At 50.3% G+C, this 22839-nt stretch overlaps 1 protein-coding gene and 2 long non-coding RNA genes across 3 annotated transcripts in view; 1 reads left to right on the forward strand and 2 right to left on the reverse strand.

The window, feature by feature from the left end:
- LOC116101272 overlaps positions 1 to 22839 on the forward strand; it is a 33483-nt gene that overhangs the window by 1654 nt on the left and 8990 nt on the right. The window lies entirely within an intron of this gene.
- On the reverse strand, positions 6760 to 8072 carry LOC116102437. The gene is made up of 2 exons (XR_004123182.1): positions 8039 to 8072; positions 6760 to 7548 (listed from the first exon to the last, which is right to left on the reverse strand). It is a non-coding gene; the product is annotated as an uncharacterized LOC116102437 (long non-coding RNA).
- LOC116102436 lies at positions 11360 to 14565 on the reverse strand. The gene is made up of 3 exons (XR_004123181.1): positions 14258 to 14565; positions 12144 to 12150; positions 11360 to 11486 (listed from the first exon to the last, which is right to left on the reverse strand). It is a non-coding gene; the product is annotated as an uncharacterized LOC116102436 (long non-coding RNA).

Raw genomic sequence — 22839 nt, forward strand, 5'->3', positions numbered from 1 at the left:
CCTGCTCTAGCAAGGAGATGCTCCAGGCCAAATCTCTGGAGCAGCAAAAACATCCAAAAAATACAATCTCTGAGCCATTGTGACAGAGAGGCCAGATAATCTTGATGTTGAGCTTCAAGGGGAGAGAGATCCTCTTTGGATCTTCTTCATATTTGGGAGGTGATAGGTTCTTGGGGAGGGGCTGGAGTTTGAGGGTCTGGCTTTCAGTCAAGGGAGGTGAGAGGTAGGCTAAGTGGGCCCAGAGATAGGGTGCACCTCCAGAGCCTACAGGAGCAATACCGGCTGGTCACAAGGAAAAGCTTGGCCATTTGAAAGAGGTATTTTGAAGTCCCTGTTTAGAAGAGCCCACACCCTGCTTCCTGCCTTCACCTCAGCTTTTGAGAAAGTGGGCAGGTTAAAAGACAGAAAGGGAGCTACAGTCCAACCGGCCATGTGTATTTGAGAGGAGGTGTGGAGGCCTCTGTACCCTCTGGGTACAAGGAACTGGCTCCATCTGAGGAAACCCAAAGCTGGGTCTCCCAGTGAACAACCCTTCAAGCCTCCAGACAATAGGAAGATCAGGTTAATCAAAGCTTGAGTCCAAGGAAGATATGGGAGAGAAAAGCTGCCATGGGGAAGAGGCACCTGGAACTGGCCTGGGTTGTGGCTGGAGATTCTGTGTCCTAATTACAGCCCAGAGGGGATCAAAAGGAGTGCTCATGCCAGACTGAATAGCAGGCCAAGTGGCTGCATCTGCTTTGCTCCATCAGCCCCAGGCTCCCAGCCTTAGGATCTGGGCAAGTCTGGTCAAAGAACAAGGGTGTCTGCACCCTACTGTGAGTGAGGGTGTGAATTGTCCCCGGTCCTTCTCAGAACCCCTCAATTCATTAGCTGAATAACTACCAACAGGGAATAGAAACACTGGCCGAGGCAAGTGGAGTTCATGGAGTGGATGCCTGCCAGCAGGCACAACAGCACTGAACAGAGTGTAGATCTGCATGCACAAGTAACATACCAGCCTTAAGGGCGACCTCATAAGCTGACTGTGGAAGAAAATGCAATGTAGGTTTCAGTGGGCTCTAGGGCACATGTGTAGTTTCTGTAGATTCAGGCATGGGAACTCAGTCAAGGACTTTTCTTCCTCCATGGTGATTTGAATATGAAAAATGGAGTCTCCAACCTTTGGTGGAAATGTCTAAGTGCTGGCCATCCCCCTGTTCCCCTGGATGTTTGCTTTTCTAAGTTGTTGTAGGCACCCGTAGAGCTCAGGTTTCAAACCACAGCTTGGAGACTGAGGAAGTTCTGAGCTAGTGGAACTGCTGAAGACAAAAACTGCCGGGTGGGCAGCTCTCAGCACCATGGCCAGGGCCTGTCCGCAGCCACCAGTTTTCTAGCTGGGCCACCTCTAGTTCCACTGCCAACTCTTTCATGGGACTTAGGGACAGTAGGGAAGAGGCAAGGGATTGATGTATGAGGAAGTATATCAAACTTAGACCCGGCCCAGAGTACAGTGTGAGAAAACAATCAGAGCCAAAGTCAGTGGGGGTTCTCCGTGGGTAGGTTCAGCCCCAAACAATGTGTCCCTGCTGGGTATGACCTAGAGGCTTCCCATCCTATACATGGGTGTGGCTGCTAGCTCAAGGAGACTACCTACTGCCCTGTCCCACCAGAACAGCCTTCAAAGGGCAAGCAGTGGATGGCTCAGGCCCACACTGTGGCCTCCTTCTTGACAGTGAGCTGATAATGCCTTCATGCACCTGAACACTGGAGGACAGATCTTACTCCAGCATGGTGTAGAAATCTCTGCCTGGCTGGCCTTACCTGCTTTGGTAAGGGACTCGGTTTCCTAAAAGACAACAGAAATGTGGTTTGGTGACATTGACCTGCTGCACCTGAACAGAATGCAAAATCAAGCTTTTTTAAATCTTTCTCCCAGAGCCCTAACCAGCCCTAGGATTTCAGGCCAGGGCTCCTGCATGCAGTAACCATGAACCTCGCCGAGGAGCCATTTTGTGCAGTCGTCCTGCTTAAATCACACTCTGAGAATGCTCCCCCTTCTCTCTTTCCCCTCTCTCCTGCTCCCCCTCTTTTTTCTCCCCCCCCCCTCAGGTGAGTCGTGCTTGCACAGTTCCCTCTGCCTCTTCAGTTCTACCCATCCCAGCTCAGGGTGGCCCGGAAGGTCTAGAGCGCAGGAGGCTGCCCACACTGTCAGACACACAGCTAAATGGAAGAGGGTGTAGATTCCAGAGGCTGTAGGAGGAGAAGAAAGGGACACCTCCTAATTATGAAAAACCCTTTAGAATTAGCCAGGCAGGCCCAAATTCGAGGTTCCTTTCTGGGCCTTGCTGTCCATAGGTTGGCCTCTCTGTTTCTCTGATGCTTCTTTTTCGGTCTAGCCTGTGTCCTTTTTCTGAGACAAGGATTTGTCTGTGAGGTGGCATTTGGAAAGAGGTGTGTAAATGCTATAGCTGGCTTGCTCACTGGCTGACGGGGATAGCAGTGGAGAGGCAGCCCACCTTGGATATGGGGTCAAGGTGAAAATAGGACAAATCTAAAACAAACACGGGTTACAGAGATGTGTGCCAAAGCCTGGTATTTAACAAAAATCCAGATGTGTCATTTAAGGGAGAATGCTTTAGATACCTTTAGAAATTCCCTTCCAAATCACCCACTTTGAGCCTATTCTTTGAACCCAGCCTTATGGGATTTGCTGATTGAGAGAGAGTGTGCGATTGAGAGACCGGGAGTGTCCCGGCCTCACCAAAACAGATCTGAATGAGTTCCTCCACCTAAGCCTGGGCTAGTTAGCCTGGGATGCCTCTTAGCACAGTGTTTTTGGGACTCCCGCTGGAATCCTGGAACCTGCTACTAACTCTATTGTTGAATTGATCCCTAGCTCTTGGGTTTAAGATCTTTCTAGGGACATCTAGGGGAAAAGATATCGAATTTTTCATATTTAATCCTTTGCCTCCCAGGAATGGGTGACAGAGGTGAATCAGAAGGCTCATAGTGGGAGGGTGGGCTCAGGAGCAAGAAAGAAGGGATTGGTTTCAGGTGAGCAACCTCTAAGCCACACACACTTGGTAGACAGAGACAGGACCAGGTGGCCAGGCTCAATTCTACGGTGGCTCTGAGAAACCCCAAAATGTCAATTCTTTTGCCCTGTAAAGTCACTTGGAATGAGTGGGCCAGGGTGCGGCGTGAGCAGAAAGATGTCAGGAGCTGATATTTGTTTTGTTTTGTTTTGTTTTGTTTTTTTGTGAGAGGTGAATAGCCCAATTACGGCCTTGGATCTCTTCAAGGTGCCGGGGCACAATTGATTGCATATCCCTTGGCTGTACCTAGGAATGGTCAGAGGAAAAGGGCTAGCAGTCCGGTGCCAACATCTAGGACCTAGTTTGAGTGAAGCACGCCACGGGAATCCCTACAAGTCAGGCAATATGTATGGGGGGTACACTGATCTAGACATCCACTCCCTCCCTCAATCCCGTCTCTACCGCGTAGTCTGTACAGGACTGAGCAAGAAAAGAAGAGAGACCTTAGGATGAAGTGACTGGTTCGCAGCCTCTCCTGCGCTCACTTGGTTGCCCTGGCGAGACCTCGACCTTAAACCTCTTCCCTCAAACTCTAACTCTGGTGGTCTGAGGTGGCTGCCAGGTACCTAAGACCTTGGGGGGAGGTCAGAGAGGTTCGAGAGAAAGGCCAGACTGTGTGTGCATCCTGGGAAGCAGGCCTAATGCTTCTGAGGGCTGAAGAGGCGCTCCCCTGTCCTCGCGGCGCTGAAGCTGTGAACGGCGAGGCCATTGTAAGGCTGGGTGGTGCCGAGCGCGGGAAGGGGGCTGGGATTTGAATGGGAGCCCGTGATAGGCCGATGCCCTGACTGACGTCACTTCCCCGCGGGGCGATTAGCCTGCGAGAGGAGGGCTGATGGTCCAGTGCGCTGGGGGCCGCCGGGGCGCCCGAGGCTGCCCAAGCGCAGAGCGCCGGTTCCCGGAGTGCGCCCCGGGACGGCGTCGAAGTGGGCCGCTCACGCACTGGACGGGGAACAGGGGATGAGGAAACCGCGAGGGGGAGGGAGGAAAGGAGCTGGGCGATCCGGGTAGCGGGAGTCCGTGTGTCTGTGTGTCTGTCGGTCCCCTCTGGCTCTCCGCGTGCGCCCGGGGCTGCGGGAGCGGAGTCCGCTCAGGCCCCCGCGCCGGGTCGGCGGCGGCACGTGGGGCCCACAGCGCGGCAGCGGTGCCGGCGAATGGGAGGCCCGTTTCTCTCTTTGGTTATCTAGCTGTATGAGTGCCACAGAGCCGTCATAAAGCTAGATAACCGAAAGTAGAAATGACTCTCACAACTTCTGCGTGCGATGGCCCGGCCGACCGCCCTGGCCACAGGAGCCAGAGGAGCCCAGAGAAGCCCACGCCACCCAGGGACTCCAGCTCGACGGAGCGGCCACGCCGGGACCAGGTATCCGACCTCGGCTCTCCTGGGAACACTTGCCGTGTCCTGGAGGCATTCCCTTCACCACCTCCTCGGTCACTGCACCCCATCACCATTTCCCAGCGCCGAGCCTGGAACCCCGAAGTGGAGTGGGCTGGGGGCAGGGAACGGGCTGGGGTTGCAGAAGGGTCGCTGGCGGGGGAAGGCGCCAGCCTTTGCCTTCACCCCATAAATCAGGCTAGAACAATCCACGCCCTGAGCTGCAGACTGGGATTTTGGGATGCAAATGCGATGAGAAAGAGAACGGAGAGGAAGGGAGGGAGAGAGAGAGGGAGAGGGAGAGAGGGAGAGTGAGACCGAGACCGAGACCGGTAGGCGGTGTGTGTGTATGGGGGGGGGGAGTAAAAGGGTGGGCAGGGGGCTGCCCTGCCGCTAACAATGCAGCCTTTATCGAATTATTCGACGAGTCAGCCCCTGAGCACCATTAGCATACGGCTGGGGGGTTGCTGGAGCTTCGCCCCTCGGTGAGGTCAAGTTCTTGATAATTTGATCACTTTTCACCGGCTCTGGCAGCTGTCTTTGTGTGCAGTTGGGGGGTCTGTGTGCAGCGTGAAGCGGAGCAGAACTGGCGGGGAGTGTGCTCAATGGCTAGGGGCCTAGGCGGGGGCCTCCCGCCCCGACCGACCGGCCCTGCCCTGCATACAAACCAAGAGCAGGCTGCTGGGTGGGAGGGACGTAGCCCAGATCCTCTATAGTTCTGGTCGGACGACTGGAGCCGGCGCCTCCCCAACTTCCCCAACTGGTTAAGGGGAAGCCAGGCTCTCTGGAGCTCCTCTCCTTCCCGCCCCAATAAGTGGCAACATAAGATGTATTACAATGTCTAGCAAATAAAAAAGCAATTGGGGAAAATCTGAATTCCGTTCCCATGGCAACCCAATGCTGCACACCGGCCACTCAAGCTCCAGGTCCCTCTTAGCTGGGCGCAGCGAGTGGGGCGTGCCACTGCTCTGTGTCCGTGGTTCTTAGCCCCACAAGGCACGGAAGGTCCCCCTTTGAGGTTTATCTGCCTTCAGGTTCCTCTCCTTCCTGACACTCCCTTTACCCTTTCCTTATCTTGAAGTTTGGGGGCCTCTGCAACTTGGGAAACCATTAGGACTCCCCCATGGTGGATGTAGACCCAGCTATGGACCCTATCAAGTGTAGGGAAGAAAGGATCCAAAGTCAGTTCACATTCCCTAAGGCGTGAGGTTCTTTGGGGTTCTTCAAAGCACATATCAGTGTATACATGCTTTAGCAGATTGACCGGGAAGGGTTAGTTAGAGCTACCATTCTGACTTGACCTGTTTTCTTTTCCTTGAACATATTAAGGAGCTGTGCGGGGTGAGGGCCTGCTCCTCAGGGAGCAGCATATGCGGCTCAGAAGTGCAGAGGTGGGCACTACCTAGGTCACCTTACCTCCATCTTGGCCCAGTTCAATCCCAAGAGCCTCTTGCCTTAGTTATTTATAAGATTGGTCTCTCAGCCTCTATCCAGAACCTGCCCAGCCCCCTTGTGATAATAGAAATCTTTTTCTATCTTTGTGCCTACATCCCCCCCTTTGCTTAGCAAAATTATCTTAACAACAAAAAGGTTAGTTGTGTAAAAGTAAAAAAAAAAAAAAAAAATCAGTGATACAAAAGGAGAACCTGCTGGGTCTGGGGAGAGGAAAGGTGTGGCTTCCATGTGGTGGGTGGAGAGTTTTTCACTGCATTGCCTTTGGAATCTTAGCTATCGACAAAATCGACAAAATTAAACGCAGTGGCAGGAAAGCACTGTCTGCGTGCCGCCTCCTCAGGGATGGATCCTGGGTGGAAGGAAGAGTTTCATGATCCTGTTATCATTCCTTCCCATTTCTTAGGCCTGTGAAGGGCCTCTCGCATGTTTGCGGACCCAGGAGCCTCCCCCTCTTCCCCAACAGCAACTACTGGGCTTGCTCCCCCTTCCTGGTGCACCTGGGAGCCTGTGTGCTGGTGGTGACCTCATTTCAGAGGAAACCAGAGCAGCTCTCTCAGCCTGCTTGCCCAGCACTCCCTGCCTCCGCATCTCACCGATGGGCTGGGGCTTCCCCAGAGCCTGCCCCAGGACTTGGATCCTTCTCTCTCCTCACCCCTAGTCCTTTGCTATTTTTGTAAGAACCCATCCTTCCTAAGCCAAGGTGGCCATATAGCTTCACAACTGTGTCTGCCATGCTGTTCAAACATGTGTCGCCTTTGGTTCTCTTGCTGTCTAGGCAGGCTGGAGTCCCCGTTAGGAGTCCCACGGAGGAAGAGTCGCAGCCTAAGAAAGTGCAGGAATTTACTGCTTTCTATGAAGGGGAAAATTTACTGATACAAACCTTGCACTTTAGGGAAAGGATGAGGGGCTGCAAGAAAGGTGGTGGTAGTGGTGATGGAGTGGGTCTCCTGATTCTAATTCACAGAGTGTATCTCAAACTCCTCACAAAAGGTTTTCAGGAGTGCCAGCCCATCCATTTCACCCAGGACCCTTGGAGCCCAAGACACAGGCTCAAAATTGTGTTCCTTATCAACCTCCTTAGCTAGCCTAAGGCTTCCTTGGGGAGCTTGGACGGCCTGGGGCCTCCTCAGCCTTTGCTCCCCGCTCCATCCCGTCCCATTTGTTTCCCAAGTGTCCTCTGGCCTGACTGTCCTAAGTTTGGGTTACACTGCTCCAACTTGCACTAACTAGTCTCTTTCTATAAGAAAAGACTTATGAGTCCTGCAAACGCAGCTGAAAGTACAGTTGGAAGCCTGAACTGGTTGACTCAAAGATGTCAACACCTTTCATTTACCAACTAGAAACACGGAGCATGTTGCAGAAGGTCACACGGTAGGCCACTTGGCAGAGCAGGGTTGAGAACCTCGTTGAGAAGGAAGCTTCGAAGGCTTCTTCCTCCGCTGTCCAAAGAATTTCAACACTGAACTATATCGGCCATATGGGCCTCAACCCGACCAATGAAAAGCTGGCATCAGCAGGCATCACAGAAACGCACCGTGCAGCGAGGCTTCTGGTTCCGGAGTTCTCGACCACTGTCAGACCTCCCGGGAAATGGGAACACAGCATGAAGCAGCCGGGCCAGGAGGCCTCCCAGGACCCAGTGCAACGCTGAAAAGCATGAAGGGTCGGAATTAGGCGTTCATTTAGCGAGCGTTACTAATCCGAAGTTACAGCGCTAATTCCCTGATCCCGCCGCTCCCACACGCAGCGCCGGGATTAGAGGCGCAGCCACCGCCTGCCCCGCCCTCGCCCCCAACGCGCAGCCCCGCGCCCCGGAGTCCGCGGATCCCACTACGCCTTCGCCGCCGCGCCTAGCGGGCTGGAGCGCGCAAACCGGCCTGCGGAGCCGGGCGAGGAGCGCTCAACCGTGAGCCCCGGGACAGTCTTGCCCGGACTGATGCGCCCTCAAGGGCCCCAGAAGGCGGCGCGGTCCGGGGAACCGCTGGGTTTTCTCCCACCCGGGTGTCTACACCCAGAACAGCGGCCCTTTGGAGGCTGCGGCGCCATTTTAATCTCCTTCTCTTCCTCCTTGGCTTCTCACACTCGTGGGGTGGGATGTCCTTGTCCCCTGTTCCACCCAGACTCGAGCCCAGCCTACCTTCCTCCACCCTGGATTAAATGGCCAATCAGCTTTAGCCTAGGGTGGGATGAGTGTTACCATGACGACGGTTAGAGCCCCCTTGCAGTGGTACCCGTCACGGAGGGTGTCTTCACTCCACCTGAAGAGTGTGAAAGGAAATTGGGGACAAGCTAGAGGTAAGGGGCTGAAGGAAGGTTCTGGCACTTTATCCTCACACACTCCACTCTGGACCCTATGTAGATGTGGATGAGGTGGACCTCATCTTCATAGCTATCTGGGCTTGTTCAGCTTCTTAATTAACTGAGGATGAGCACTCCACAATCTTTCTCATCTTGGTCCGAAGGCCCTTCTGTCTCTTCCTAAGAAGAGTCCCAGAAAACTTCCCAAACTGCCCTAAGGTTAAATCCCATGATTTCAGGCAAGTCCCGTTTTCTCATCCAGAAGATGGGTTGTTGTTCGGGTGCATCCAAGGACAACATTCAAGGACAACATCAAGCATACTGTGACACGAGCTCTGTCGTGGTTAACGCCTTCGAGGACAGGACTTGTTGGGACAAGACCCAAAAACTAGGATGTCCTTTCTAGCTAAGGTAGCCAAGTTTGGGTGTCTCACAGATTCCCAGAGCTAGCTTTTGATTTCTCCTCCAGACAGCTGGAAAGTGTAGAGACGGGAAGGTCGTTAACAGAGGAGCCGGGGTGGGGGCTGTGATTGGAACAAAACCTTGGTCAGTGGCTCTGAGAATGGGCGGCAGCAGCTCCTATAGCGCTGGCTCCTTCCTTCCATCCTGGTCCGGCTTAAGCGCCACTTTAAGTGGTCCCGGCATTCACTGGCCAGCCCCTCACCGCAATTGAGCCGCAGGGGTTTGAAAAGAGGGCCAGGGCCTCAATGACAGGACCTTGGGCCAGGCTAATTGGTTTTGGTTCAAGGGGATAGTGGATTTGTGAAAAGCTCCAAACCGCTTTTCCCACGCCAGAGCCAGGTCACGGCTTTAAGGGAAAAGGTTGGAAGAGTTTGGGGCCAGGGGAGAAATCTGGGAGCCAGGTGCCTAAGGCTGATCCTCTTGTATGGTCTAAAACACCCTTCTGCTTGAAGAGTAGGGGATTTGAAGGACTGCAAGAGCACCTGTGTTTTAGGGACAGGCAGGTTGGAGACCCTGCATGCCTGCACTGTGCCAGAAGAGTTTTCCACCTCTGATTCTTTGGCTAGTCCTCCCTGTGAAAAGGGCCCACTTTCCCTGCTGGGATCACTCAGAAAACAAAACAAAAACAAAAAGACCAAACAGAGATGGCAGAGGGAGTTAATAGTTCTCATCCCAAGAGTTAGACCTGGTCTTTGTCCTGACACAGTACCACAGTTGGTCTCAAGAAAACCTACCTATCCCTAGATAGGTCTTTAAACTACTTTGGGCACTAGTAGTTACTTCAGAAACAAGGAACAGGAAGTCCTCAGTACTTGAAAAAAAATAAAAAGAGTATTTAAATTTTTTCTTTATAGTCTCAAAAATAAACCATCATGCCTTAAATATTACAACTTGTGAACTTTGCTGCACTCATCTCGAAAGGTCTCGGATACCTATGTGTTTGCACCAAATGGTGTATAATATACCCATTATATGGGTGCATATCATGTTTTGTTGATAGGTAGAATCCTACCCTTATATTATCAGTCATAGAGGGGTGAACAGTCAGCCCTATTGTTTTTTTGTTTGTTTTTATACTATGATGGAACTCCAGACCAGACCAATGCTAGGCAAGTGCTCTACCACTGAGCTACATCCCTAGTCCAGCCCTATTTAAAGGGACATTGCATCCATAAAGAACTGCATATCGTCTCCATTGTGTAATGAATGGAACATTCCAATGTGATCACCTACTGAAGAAATTCTTCCCCAATCTTTCCAAACCTGCCCTACGTTTGCCTACTTGAAGCATATGATACATAGAAGAAAGGTACTTTGAAGAGATAGAGAACTCTATGTATTACATTTTCTATTTTTATCTCTATTTTTAATTGGCCAGAGCCTAATTTCTCCAGACCTCTGTTAATTTGCACATTGGAGATTCATGTGTAAATATGCATGTGGCGTGTGTGCACGCCTGGGCCTTCTTATCACCAAGCATGTGTTCTCGGTGTTTAAATACACACAATCTGCATCTACACATGATTATGGCCTTACTATTTGCGTCTTCTCTAGAATCGGGTTAATTTTCCCTTGGCTAATCCTCAAACCCATTAAGTTCTCCTCTCCCCACCCCCACAAAAAAATGCAAACCCCACTAGAGACCAATGGTTTCAGCCTGCTTCTCCGGCAGGCAGGCAGGCAGGCAGGCGGGCAGGCAGGCAGGCAGGCAGCTCTCCAGGCAGGGTGCTGGAGTGAAAGTCCCTATTAGGCAGACTTCATTAATGTTACCAAATATACCCCGGCACATTTACTCGGCTACTATGAAGTATTATCATAAATAATTAAAATTAAACTGCACTTGTCAAAATAAATGAACAAAGTGGAGTTAGTGATGTCTTTGCTTTGATTTGCTTGCTAGGGGCTTGCTTACTCACTAATTTGAAGGAAAGAAGAAAGAGAAGGAGGGAAGAAAGAGCGATTGCCAGGAGAAGGGCAGAGCTGTGGAGAGGAGAGGGAAAGCCCTCAGTCATCTGCCATTGGGCTTCCAGTCATTAGGGCACTCTGGGAGGCTGGAATGCAGCCTCAGACGTCAGCTCATAATGAATATTGAGGTGTGGATGTGGAAGGGGGGATTTCTTTGTTTACCGAGGAATGGCCATGGGAGTGGGGGAGAGGATTGCCTTTGGGGATTAAAGAGTGGGCTTTGTTTTTATGAAGGGCCTCACTTCTTTTCTGAAGTTTTCTGCAGCTAATTGATTCAATTCAGACATTCCTCTTCCCCACTTGGCCAGTGAGGCCTCGTGCTTGTAAGATGTGCACAGCCCCCGTTTCCCCATCTGCTCTGGTCCCTTTCTCTACCGTGACCCTTGAAAAAGGGTGTGAACCTGCACATCAACCAGATTGCAAGCTCTGGGGAGATCAGTCAGGGGCTGACACCTTTGGGTGGATATGTGAGATGTGTGCATGAGACACACACACATGGACACGGACACACACATGCACATGAGTATTCCTAGAGGCACGATTTTCATCTGTAAATAGATTATAGGTATACAGTTCTATGAATTGTGACAAAATGTATTTACACCTAAGATAGCAGTTCCCCCTTTCCAGAAACTTCTTTCTTGCTTCTTCCCAGTCTACCTGCTCCCACCCCCCTTTTGAGGTCCCTGTCAGTTTTACCTACCTAGGATTTCATATAAATGGAATGTATGCCAGCACTTTGAAAGAATTTATTTCAAGTCTGGAGGGAGCACACTCCTTGGAGGCCTGGCTGAGCATGTGTCCAAGAATATTAGACTTGGGTTAAGTACTCTCCCCTCAGATGGACCCAGAAGTCAAACCTGTAATTAGATAGAGATAGGGGTTGGTTTGGGCTGGTCCTTCCACAGGAGAGCCCTATTCTCACCCTAGGTCTGTTAATGAGCTGGGGACAGGTGAGCCTCACACATTCCAACTTGCCTGCCTTCAGCGGCATCCAGGAGCTGGTGGTGAGCTATTAATGGAAGGTGCAGGCTTTGTGCTAATTAGAACTCTTCAGCTTCCATCTGTGCAGGCATGGGAGCCCCTCACTGGTCAGCCTCACCACCACCCCCAGCCCAGCTTGCAACCTAGTTTCTGTTTCTCCCATGAATTAGGGGGTACTGTGAGCAGAATTGCTTCTCACTGGCTTAGGTCAAATCCCTAGTCTTAATGTGTTTTAGAAATGTACAGGGTACATTCTCATTAGGGTATAGTTGCATCACAAGTTGGATGGAAGCTGAGGAACCATGGCCACTCTCCAGGGTAGGCCGGGGTGAAAATGTCTGTCGGAGATTGTTTTTTAAAGGACTTTTTCTGGAGAGTGTGGCTCCAGTTCCTTGCCCCTTGTTATTACTTGAATTCTGGATGTCTCTGGAATCTAGTCTGATTGTTCCCACCTACCTCACCTCACCTCACCTCACCATGACTGCCCAATCTTTGCAGCCCCAGCAGCCTAGGCTAGGTGCCTTGCCCCTTACCCTTTATCTGAAAAACAAAACAAAACAAACAAAAAAACCTTAAAAATGTAGTATTTCACCTCAAGCCCAATGGATATAATTTTTGACTCTTATAAAGGTTTCATTGAAAAAACTGCATTAATGTCATGTCATTTAAAGAAAGCACAGCTCTCAGAATGGAGCTTGGGAGAACTTCTTTCCTAAATATGAAAGGAAAAGAGAGGGTTGGTTCCATGAATGCTATCAGCTTCTGTATTCCCTCAGGTCTCCTTGGGGTTGTGTGCAAAAATAGCAAGCCCTTATGCCAATGCATCTCATAGCGTTCTGGTTGAGTTATGGTGATATCATTGTGAACTGTGAGTGGATTGTGGTCATTGTGGGCCTTCTCTGGTTCCCTCAAGTTTTGCATCTACACTGACGAAGGGTGGAGCCTGAGAGAAATCCACTGCTTATGGGGAAGGTAGAACTGGCTTGCTTGTGTGGCTTTTCCTGCCCCTGAAGGTGATAATTCCTCACTGTAAGTTCTAGAGTTCAAGATGTGAGGTCACCAGATTTTAAAACTTCACATTGTAAATTTTAGAAAGGCTGAGCTGCAGGGAGCTGGGAGTGCTCTACTCCGAGGCAGGATTCTTTCACAGGTTTTATCCTTCTCCACACTGCATGTATCCTTGAGGTGTGACCTCCACCTCTCTCGGTGGAATGGGGACAATAAATAGTACCTGTACCTAGAGGGTTCCTGTGAAATTTACATAAAACATACAAAAAAGGTGCCTGGCACACAGTAGGTGGTAGTCAAATGGTATCTCAAATGGCAGGAAGACACACACACACACACACACACACACACACACCAGGGTCTGAAATTCAAAACTCCCTCTGCTGAAGGCAGAATTAAGGACCCCAATAGATGCACACAGTGTCACCAAAAGGTCCATAGGCTGCCTTCCTCTCCCAGCTAGTACCATCTCTGCTGAGTCCCAAGGGCTGCAAAAGAGCACCCGTGTATGGAAGATCAAGGAGAGACAGGTATAAATTCTGAGCTTGGATGACTAACTAGAGGGATATCTGTCTTGAGACACTTGAAGTCAGCAGACTGGCATTAGCTACTTTTGCAAGGAACGCTGGAGCTGAAAGCCAAGGGAGCCCTCAAGGAGGGCAGTGTTAGTGCATGGAGAAAAACCTTCCGGGGTCTAAATCCTCACTAGTTGTGACATTGGGAAAGGCTGTGTTTGTGCCTTGGGTAGGTCGAGATCAGGCTTTCTGCCAGCGTATCCAGGTGTCCTGTCTAGTGCCAAACATGGGTACCAGATAGAACCGCTCCCTTCCATAGCAGGTACCAATGTCTCTCCCACGTCCTGGGCAGGCGGGCGTGGTGGGAGCGCAGAGCTCCAGCATTTCCCCCAGGCTGTGGTGGTGACTGTAGGACGCCTGTGTCTTCACCTCCAGGCCAGTGCTACAGGACCCTGAGGTTTCGAATAAACTGCACACACTTCTAGGGGTCGCGGGGGCGGGTGCCCGACGTATCCCCTCTGTGTTACAGTCGCTCAACCACTAGATGCTCCAGATTCCTGCCTTTCCTACCTGGGGCTCTGCGTCCCCTTCGCTAGCCCCTACAGGTCCTCAGCAAGGAGGGCTCCCCGCCGCACCGGAAAGGTGAGTGGCTGTAGCCATGAAAGGAGGACATGTAGAGTCTCAAAAAAAAAAAAAAAAAGAGCCGGCGACCAAGAACGTCGGAAGATTCCAGGACCACGTTGGTAAGAAGACTCTACCCGAATCTCCTAAAAGGCGATCCCCTCCCTCTCTAGGCTAGAAACTAAAATCACTCCCACCCTCCCATTCCCAAGTGTGCTATGGCTTTAATAATACACCTGCAGGTTTGTGCTTTGTAAGGCAACCCGGCTGGGCTGGGTGTGGAGGGCCCGCAGGCTAGAGCGCACTGAGATGCTAGCACGATTCTGGCTTCCAAAGTGGCATCTCTGGCCTGAGCCTGGCGATGGGGCGAACAGAAGCCTCGGCTGGTAAAGAGGCGGCCTGCCCGGGGGATCAGGCTAGCCCCGCATGGGGCGCTCGCTCTCGGAGCCCGTGCGGTAAGTAAAAGCTTAAAGCAGAGACTCCCTTGGCGGCCCCGCACGCACCTCGAGTCCCAGGCCTCCCCGGGCCTACGGAATCACCGGGCGCCCGCGGCGAATCCGGCCGGGGAAGGCCCTCCGAGCACGGCTTCCACACACGAATCCGATGCCCGGGACCGAAAGGAGACCCGGAGGACCAGCCGCGTCCCCTGGGCCTGAGCCAAGGCTTCGGCGGGGAGCGCTGCGGGGCCGGGAGGCCATTTTGAGAGTGAACGAGCGGCGGCAAGATGGCTGCGTGGGCACGAGGTAGGTCGCAGCGCCTCAGGGTCCGCTGAGGAGCTCCTCCTCGCGCCAGCCGGGCCGCGCAACCCCGAGGCAGCGGCGCGCGCAGGGAGCGCACCCGGCCTAGGGCTCCAGGAACTCGCCTGCGGTGGGCCGTCGCCAAGTATTCCGGCGTCCCCGGGCCATTCTCCGCAGCCCAGGACCCTGTTCCCGAGGCCACGATGCCTTTCCTGGCTGTAGAAGAGAAAACAGCGACAGACAGTGGGCCCCTGGCAGGTAGGCTGAGGTTCGGGTCCAGTTGACCAATAGTGACAGTGGTGTTTGCTTCTGTTTGGTTTGTAGTTTGGACCCGAGAGCTCTTGGAGAGTTATTTCCAATCAGTGTTAACCTGTATGACCAAAGCCCACATTTCCTTGAAACGAATGTAGGAGGTAGTGAACCTCCCTCTCTCCATTATCCTGGCCCCTGGTATGACCCTAAAGGCAAAGATAGTCCAGGGCTCCAACTGTGAAAGTGTGGTAGAGGCTGAGGGTGACCTAGAGAGCCCCCCCCCCATTCTTACCACTCAGGCTGGGGTGAGTCAGTTTGAGGATGAAGGTGACAAGATGAGAGCCAAGGGACAGCATCTTTGGACTTACCCTCACCAGGCCTCAGCCAAAGAGTCACAAATACATTTCTTCCTCTGTGCCCCTGTTCCATCAATCATTGGTCTGTCTGCCTTCTTAAGCTGTGGATGCTCTAAATCAAGACCCTACACACTTATGTTTGTGTACAGTCATGTACCAGTTATCAATTTATGTTCATAGGATCCTGCCTTGTCCGGGCCTGGGCCTAAGAAGGTCTTGAACCTCCTTAAATAGGTAGGGTGATGAGTCCCTTAAGTGACTTTCACCAAAGTGTGTATTCAGAGCTGTTAAGCCTGAGGCCTTGTTTCTTGGTTTCAGTCTCTGCAAATGCATACACATGAACACAAACACAAAGGTTTATCTTGCCTGTTCTCCTTCCCAATAACCATGAGGCCTCTCCTGAACTCACATCCCCTTCTTACTCAGCCTATTTGACAGATCTCTTGGCCAATGTCTACCACAAAGCCCTGGCTTAGAATAGAATTTGTGATGGGCTAGTGCCATTGCTCTGAGCTTCCTGGCAGTCAAGACAAAGAAAACATGATGACTTTATAAGCTTGCTGAAAAAGGAAGCTCATCAGGATTTGTGAGAGATGAACATTTTTCTGATATATGTTTTGTAAAAAATTTAGAGCTTTTATGGGATGGGGATGTAGCTCAGTGGTAGAGTACTTGCCTAGCGGTACACTTTACCTAGCACCAGAAAAAAATATATTAAAAAGCTGGGTGATTATGTAGGTTGCATGCATATCTCATACATGGGGGCATGAGCCCCCCAAAAGTTGACTTTCCTTGAGGCAACTAAGTTAGTAAAATGAGGACACGGACCAGGGATCCTAATTACCAGTTCCCAATATCCAGAAGCCAAGCTTTACTGGACCTTTCAACAGGGAGAGAATTTACCCATGGCCTATGATTCTCACTTTTGAGGATGATCATTCTTTCGGCGGGGGTGCTCTCTTGTTCTTTGCCCTGGTTTGAGGTGCTAATTGGACTTATTGCTGTAGGAATCTATAAACATATTGTAAACAAAAACTAAAGCTGAGCCTAGTGCTGAGATGAGAGTAGGGGTGGATACACTGAGGCAGCGACAGGGGTGTGGGTACTTTGTGTTTTCAGTGTAGAGTTCCTATTCCTGGTAATATAACCTCTCTGAGCCCCCCTGCCCCCCAGCAAATAGTATGAGCTGGGTTCCCTCTGCATGTTGGGCCTGATTCCTAGCTGCACTCCCACATGTACCAGCCCTCACTGGAGAGGGTCATTTGTCTTTCAGGGAGAGCTGTCAGTGAGGGCTACAAATCCCTTTAGGTGAAGCAAGGAAGGGATCCCCTGTTGTGCCAGGGGATCTTTTGTCTTCTTTAGTGGAGTGCTGGCTCCTTTTCCTCCACAGGTTTGGTTCTTGTGGCTTTAAGTATACACAAACAACCTAGCTATGACTTAGCTTAGTAAATGTCAGTGGCTCCAAAGGTGGGATTTGAATCCTTGGCTTGATGACTGCAGGAAATAGTTTAATAACCCAGAAATCTGTACCAAAAAGTGTCACTCCTGAATGTGGGGTTGGGTGTGCTTCTTAGTAGGGAGCCTCCATTTTCAGAAAGGTTCTGACAGATCTGGTCCCAGTCCTGATGTCTTCCAGCAGGGTCTCCGAGAGCAAAGCAGCAGAACTGGGTCCAGTTCGCAGCTAAAGCCCCAGCTGCAGAAGAAAAACAGGGTTCAGCTCCCCAGATTAGTTACTGTCTTCAAGGATTAAAGGCCCCAAATAATGGCTGGCTTCTCCCCTCCTCTGTGCCAAGGGAAGACATGTAAATACAGCCGCACGCCAGCTTAGGCAGTAGATGTGTATAAATCGAATTTGGCAAATCAGATCATGGTTTAAATGCACTATTTAAAGCAGTCCTGCAGGGAAGCCTTTTACAAAGGGAATAATCATTTTGTGATGCTAATCATCAGCCTCCAATTTATCTCCTTTGTAAGTTCAGATGTTGGTGCACTGGGTGTTCTGAAATTGGGGCGCTCTTGTGTAGGGCTCCAGTGATGGCTGTCTGCCTTCCTTTCCTGACCTCTCATTTTAAATGGGTGCATGTCCTGTTTCTCACTGGGGGCCTCAGGATGTGTGTCACTTAGCCTGATAGTTCTCATCCATCCCACTCATCTTTTCATAATCTCATAGAGGCCACCATTCAGCTGCTCCTGGCTCCTTTTCTGAGATTTTCACTCTTCCTGGGGGGAGATGCAAGGCCTGCTGTTCCCAGGCATTAGAACGAACTCCCTCTCTGGTCTGAACCTTCTTTTGTTTCCCCTGAGCTTCTGGTACTTCTGTTGTTGATCATAAAGATGATTTCAGAGATGACTACATGACACTTAATCAACCTCTGAATTTAGAAGGCAAATTAAATGCAGGCACCCCTTTATTGAATAGGTAGTGTCCGGACATTCACAGAAGAGGAAGAAGAAAAAAAAAAAAAGCAAGCCCTGAGGCCTGGATGTTAAAGTGACTTTTTCCCACAAGTTAAAATCAGAACTCAAAGAAGAACCTGTCTCCTAATTGCTATAAAAGTGTTTTATACACTGAGCTGTAGTTCCTTTCTCTGCAGAGAAAATAAAATCAGACCATCTGGGTGGGGGAGAGAATGAAGGAAAGAGATGGATCGGAGTGGAATAAAGGAAGTGGGCAGGAAGCTGGGGAGCTGTGAAGAGCCTGACCTTGCTTAGCTCACAAGCCCTGATATAGTGTCTTTGTCAATGCTGCCACTATTGACTCGTTCCTTGGTAATTATGACTGTGTGTTGGCATGGCGACTCAGAGCAAGAAGACTAGAGGCAGTGGGTAAATGCACGGCTTGTTCTCGCCTTCTAAAGCAGTGAGGAGCTTTTGTGGGTAGCTCTTCCAGGGAGATGTGGTGGGAAATTCACCAGACCCTGTGCTGGAGCATGGATATTGACACACCATGGGAGCCAGGTGGCCCTGAGCAGGATGGCACAAACAGAGGGCCTCAGCAAGACTTGGTCTGACACAGAGGTCTCCCAGAGCTGCCCTCCAGTGCCTTTCTGTTGTCTTTGTTCCCCAGACTTGTAACATCTAGTGTGTCTATTTCTAGTCCTTTCTGGGTTGTCTATTTCAGATAGGTTTATATTGCAGTCTCCCTGAACTTGATTGATCATACAGTCATCTACCTAATAGTCCACAGCTATGCATCTGGAAGCTGAAAGGGAAGGCTGGTAGGCCCCACTGTAAGGATGGGATGTGGGGCTTTGCTTTCTTCCTTGGTGCCTTCTCCATAGATTCTTTAACCACATCCTCACCTAAAAATGAGGACTTGCTGCTTGCTGTCCTGTCCAATGTGATATCCAATAGACATGAATGGTTGATCTCATAAGTGTGGGCAATATGGCACATTTAAATAATATCTGACTAAATAAAATACATAATTAAAATGACCTGTTGTCTTTGGAATGAGGCTTCTAGAACATTTGAGATTGCGTAGGAACTGAAATGGCTGGTCTAAACCAGAGGATGGAGCCCTCTTACAGACTTACCCTTATACCCGATTCTTCTGATCTCACCCAGGAGGTGTCTAATCTCAGAAGTCTATGTTTAGAGTGCAGTGGAAAAGCCAGGTGGAGAGTCTCAGGCCTGGAAGAGCCTACTATGTGGGGAGAATTACCCCTCAGTCTTTGGAGGAGGAAGCTACGGCCTGAATCTGTAGGCAACATTGTGGTTTTCGGCACTTGGGGTGAGGTTGACCTTGGAAGAATCTCTCCATACAGGGTCAGCAGTCCCCTAGTGGGTTTGTGTAGGCAGAGCTGGAGCTGACAGGATCATTGTTCTAAAAGTGGCACCCACACCAGGCAGTGGTGACTTCATGCTCTCCTAGATACACAGAAACCACTAAACAAGGAAAGACAGCTGTGTGTCTCAGGTTCGGATCAAACTCCGTTTTGGCTAGGTTCCTTTGGAAGATGGTTGGGGCTGCCTCTCTCTTGGCTGCCCCTCCTCCCCTCAGCCTCAGCCGATGTGCAGACTGGACCTTCTGGGATACTTCTTGGCTCGGAGCCAGCATTTTCTTGGAGAGGCTCCTGCTTTGGCTCCCTGCCAGGCCTCTGGTCTCCAGAGAGATTTTTTTTCCTCCTAGGGGAGGTGCTGGGCTTGTCCTGCTGTCAGAGGGTAGAGGCCTGTTCAGCCTTCTCACCTTGGAAGACCCCAGGCTGTGGGATAGCCTTGCCACCAGCCCTGGCCCCTTTCAGAATATTCAGTTTCTTGCTAGGGGAGTCTGGTCTGGCTCAAGGACCTTTGAGCTTCCGTACTCTGGGAATGTCTGAAAAGTGGCTCCTCCTTGGGGCCTGAGAGATAGGAAGTGGGAATCATGAGTTATGGGGAAGATGCCACAAGCATTTACAGGCACAGCACTGTCCGGGCTCTGTGCTGACCTTTGCATGCTGGGTCTTTGAGGCCTGGCTCAGAGGAGTAAATATAATACGGGCTCTCCCCTTCTCTTCCTCTCATGGGTCTCAGAAGCTGTAGCACTTAGGAAGCTATTGCGGTTTTCACAAGGTCCTTGTCTCCCAAGGAATCTGATGGGTTTTCAAAGCAGCATAGGACTGTTTGAGCTGTGAGAAGACGTCTCTGTAGCATCTCCTGATTTAGGCAGGCAACACTGCTGAATAATCCAGATGGGAGGGCTCAGTGCTAGACCCCCAGGAAGCCCAGGAAGGAATTAGAGAGGTGGGGAACATCTCATCTGATCCTGATTTGTCTCGATAGTGTCTGTCAGCTAATGCCTTGCTGGGCTTCGGTTTATAGAAATCAGGGTGGTTCTAGGACAACCACAGATACATAGAGAAACCCTGTCTCAAATAAAATAAGATAAAATCAGGGTGAACTCTACAAGCTTCCACAATTGTAAGAGACTGACTGCTCAGGGTGAGTGTGGGTCTTGCCTTCTGCTCCTAGAAGTGGTATTCTTCTAAGGAAGGATAGGATCTATGTCCTCTGTCCAATCTTGTTTTCTTTCTAAGATGTGTGTGTGTGTGTGTGTGTGTGTATTGTGGTGGTGTGAGTGTGTGTGTATGAGTGTATGTGTGAGCGTGTGTGTGGTGTGAGTGAGTGTGTGTGTGTGGTGTGAGTGTGAGAGTGTGTGTGTGTGTGTGTGTGTGGTGAGTGATATGGACAGATACCTGCAGAACCCAGAAGAGGGCTTCAGATTCCCTGGAAATGGAATTACAGGTGTTGTAAGCTGCCCACCAAGAGTGTGCAGATCTAGATTGGCTCTTTGGAAGGGCAGGAAACACTCTTAACTGCTTTCCCATCTCCCCAGCCCTCAATCTTATTTTTGTAAGCAAAGAATGCCAGACAGATTTCCCTTCTGTCTGCTAGTTTGGCAGCCTAAAAACCTGTTGGTTAGGACAATGGCCATTATCTCAGAGTGTGCCACTTCCTTACCAAGTGCTATGGATGGTAAAGAGAGGGAGAGGTCTCTAGTTTACCTCTTCTTATGAGCCTGCAACCTTCTGGTACCCCATTGTATTTAGATTATATATTAACATATATGTATGTTTATTTGTATGGGGTGTGTGTGTGCATTTGTGTGTGTGTGTGTGTGTGTGTGTGTGTGAGGACAACATGCAGGAGCTGGTTCTCTCTGTGTGGGCCTGGTAATCAAACTCAGTTGTCAGGCTTGGCAACCTTCCTGAGCCATCTCGCCAACCTCTCCTCTATGCTGTCAGAGGCCAGCAGTGAGACAGAGGCTGCAGGCTCACAGGATCGAGGTGGGCCTTTCTGATCTAGTTCAGAAACAATGAGCATGCTGCTTTTCCTCTTTGTGAGCTACCTTTCTCAACTGTGAATTTGGGATTAGCACTCGGGAAATACCAGGGCCCAAGTTCAATCTCTGGGTCTGAGAAAGAAGGAGAGAAAGGAGAGGAGAGAGGAGGAGGAGAGAAGAGATGTCGTCGTGTCACACATTTGATATAAATAAAATCCCTGGAAGATGGTAAGCAAGGGACCAAGCTTAGCTCTCTCTCATGATGCACTAAAGTTGTTGTATCTTCTAATTGTCTGCAGCTCCATAGTGGTGTAGGGAAAACCCTGCCCTGCTCCCTGACCTCTGGATCATAGAGATTAGCTTGAGCAGTGTTGGCAGATACACATTTAGGGGTTTATGAGCACACATACAGGGTATATGATTTAACTTGGGTCCAGGAAGTTAAGAAAAGAGAGAGAAATACCAGAGAATGCCTCCTGTGCCCAAATGTGTCTTTTAGTCCACCAAGAGGGCAGGATCTATGCTGGAGGATGATGCCAGAGGTTTAGAGAAGCTGGAAGTATCATACTGAACCAGGCTTGAAAGTTAAGTATGGAGCATTAGGTCAGATGGTGGAAGCCAAGAATAACAAGGCAGGGAGGCAGCTAAAGGAACTGGTCTGGTCACCATGGGAACATGGTGGGTAGAATGGAGACTGCCAGGCCCTGTGCCACCTAGGCCAGCTGGAGCTGAGTGGGCATACCCACTATGTGCCTGTTATCTCATCGCACTTGCCTTGGACTCGCTCATGGAGCCATTTCCGACTTTATGAGGGAATTGTGGAGCTCATAAGTTGGCCATCTTCCCATGCCACATTATTATTTTTTTTTACCACAATCATTTATTCATTCAACATTTATTGACTGAACATTATGTGTCAAGCAAGGCCTTGGGGACACAGAGGAGGAAACCACAGTCCTCCACTGAGCCCTTTAGCTATTGTAATATGGAACTTCACGCGTCCATCCACAACAGGAAGGTCAGGCTGAGGGAGGGAGTGCTGAGTTAGCACGCATGGAATGTGACAGTGGCCATCAGTCTGTGGCTTCTTGCCTCCCCTATGCCCCTCATTCTTCAAGGTCCTGCAGAACAAAGTCAGAGGCCACTTCATGCTTTGCCCATGGTGACCATCAGCTGTCACCTAGCTAGACTTCAGTCTTCTAGATCCCACTGGCCCTACAGTCTCCTTTTCTCCACTTAACAGTTTGGATCTTAGGAATCAGAATATCAATAACTTCTTGAGATTTATGTGTGAAACTAGTATGAACTATCTTAAGTGCAATTGGATATTAAACAGTACTTGGAGAAATTCATGGAGGAATTCATAATTTCTTCTCCTTAGACACCAGAAGGTGGTCTGGAGTACCAGGTTCGGAGTTCTCTCCTGGTTCTCCTTAAGTTGGATTCCAAGCACAGTTTTTGGCAGTTAGGTCTACAAGTAGACTGATGCTGGTGAGCATCTGGCCACCACCCTCCCACATAGCGGGATTATGGCCCAGCTCTGCAAACGAATCCTTATCCCCAGTCCTCTATCCCTGACTATGGGCTTTTTCTGTCCCTTGCCTTCCAAGAATAGGAAAGACAAATAGGTTTCTTCTCATTATTACCATTCTGGTGGACTTGTTACTGGTGTGTGTGTGTGTGTGTGTGTGTGTGTGTGTGTGTGTGTGTGTGTAAATAAAGCTTTTAGATAGTGTGTATGGTGGTTATCAAAGCACATAGGAGAGTCCATGCCACTTCTGGCTGCATGGAAGTTCCTTCTAAACCTTTGAATGATTGAGCCACCAGAAGGCTAGGAGGATGTGCTCTGCCCTTAGCCTCATTATGTACTGTCCAGTTGTTGCTGGTGGGCAAGGTAAATATACTTGAAGTAGGCTTTCTTCTGTGGACAGGTGAGTAACAGCTGGTGAGACAGCAGTGCTGGATTTTTCCTGAAACAT

This window comes from Mastomys coucha, unplaced genomic scaffold, assembly GCF_008632895.1.
Source record: "Mastomys coucha isolate ucsf_1 unplaced genomic scaffold, UCSF_Mcou_1 pScaffold21, whole genome shotgun sequence".
Lineage (NCBI taxonomy): Eukaryota > Metazoa > Chordata > Mammalia > Rodentia > Muridae > Mastomys > Mastomys coucha.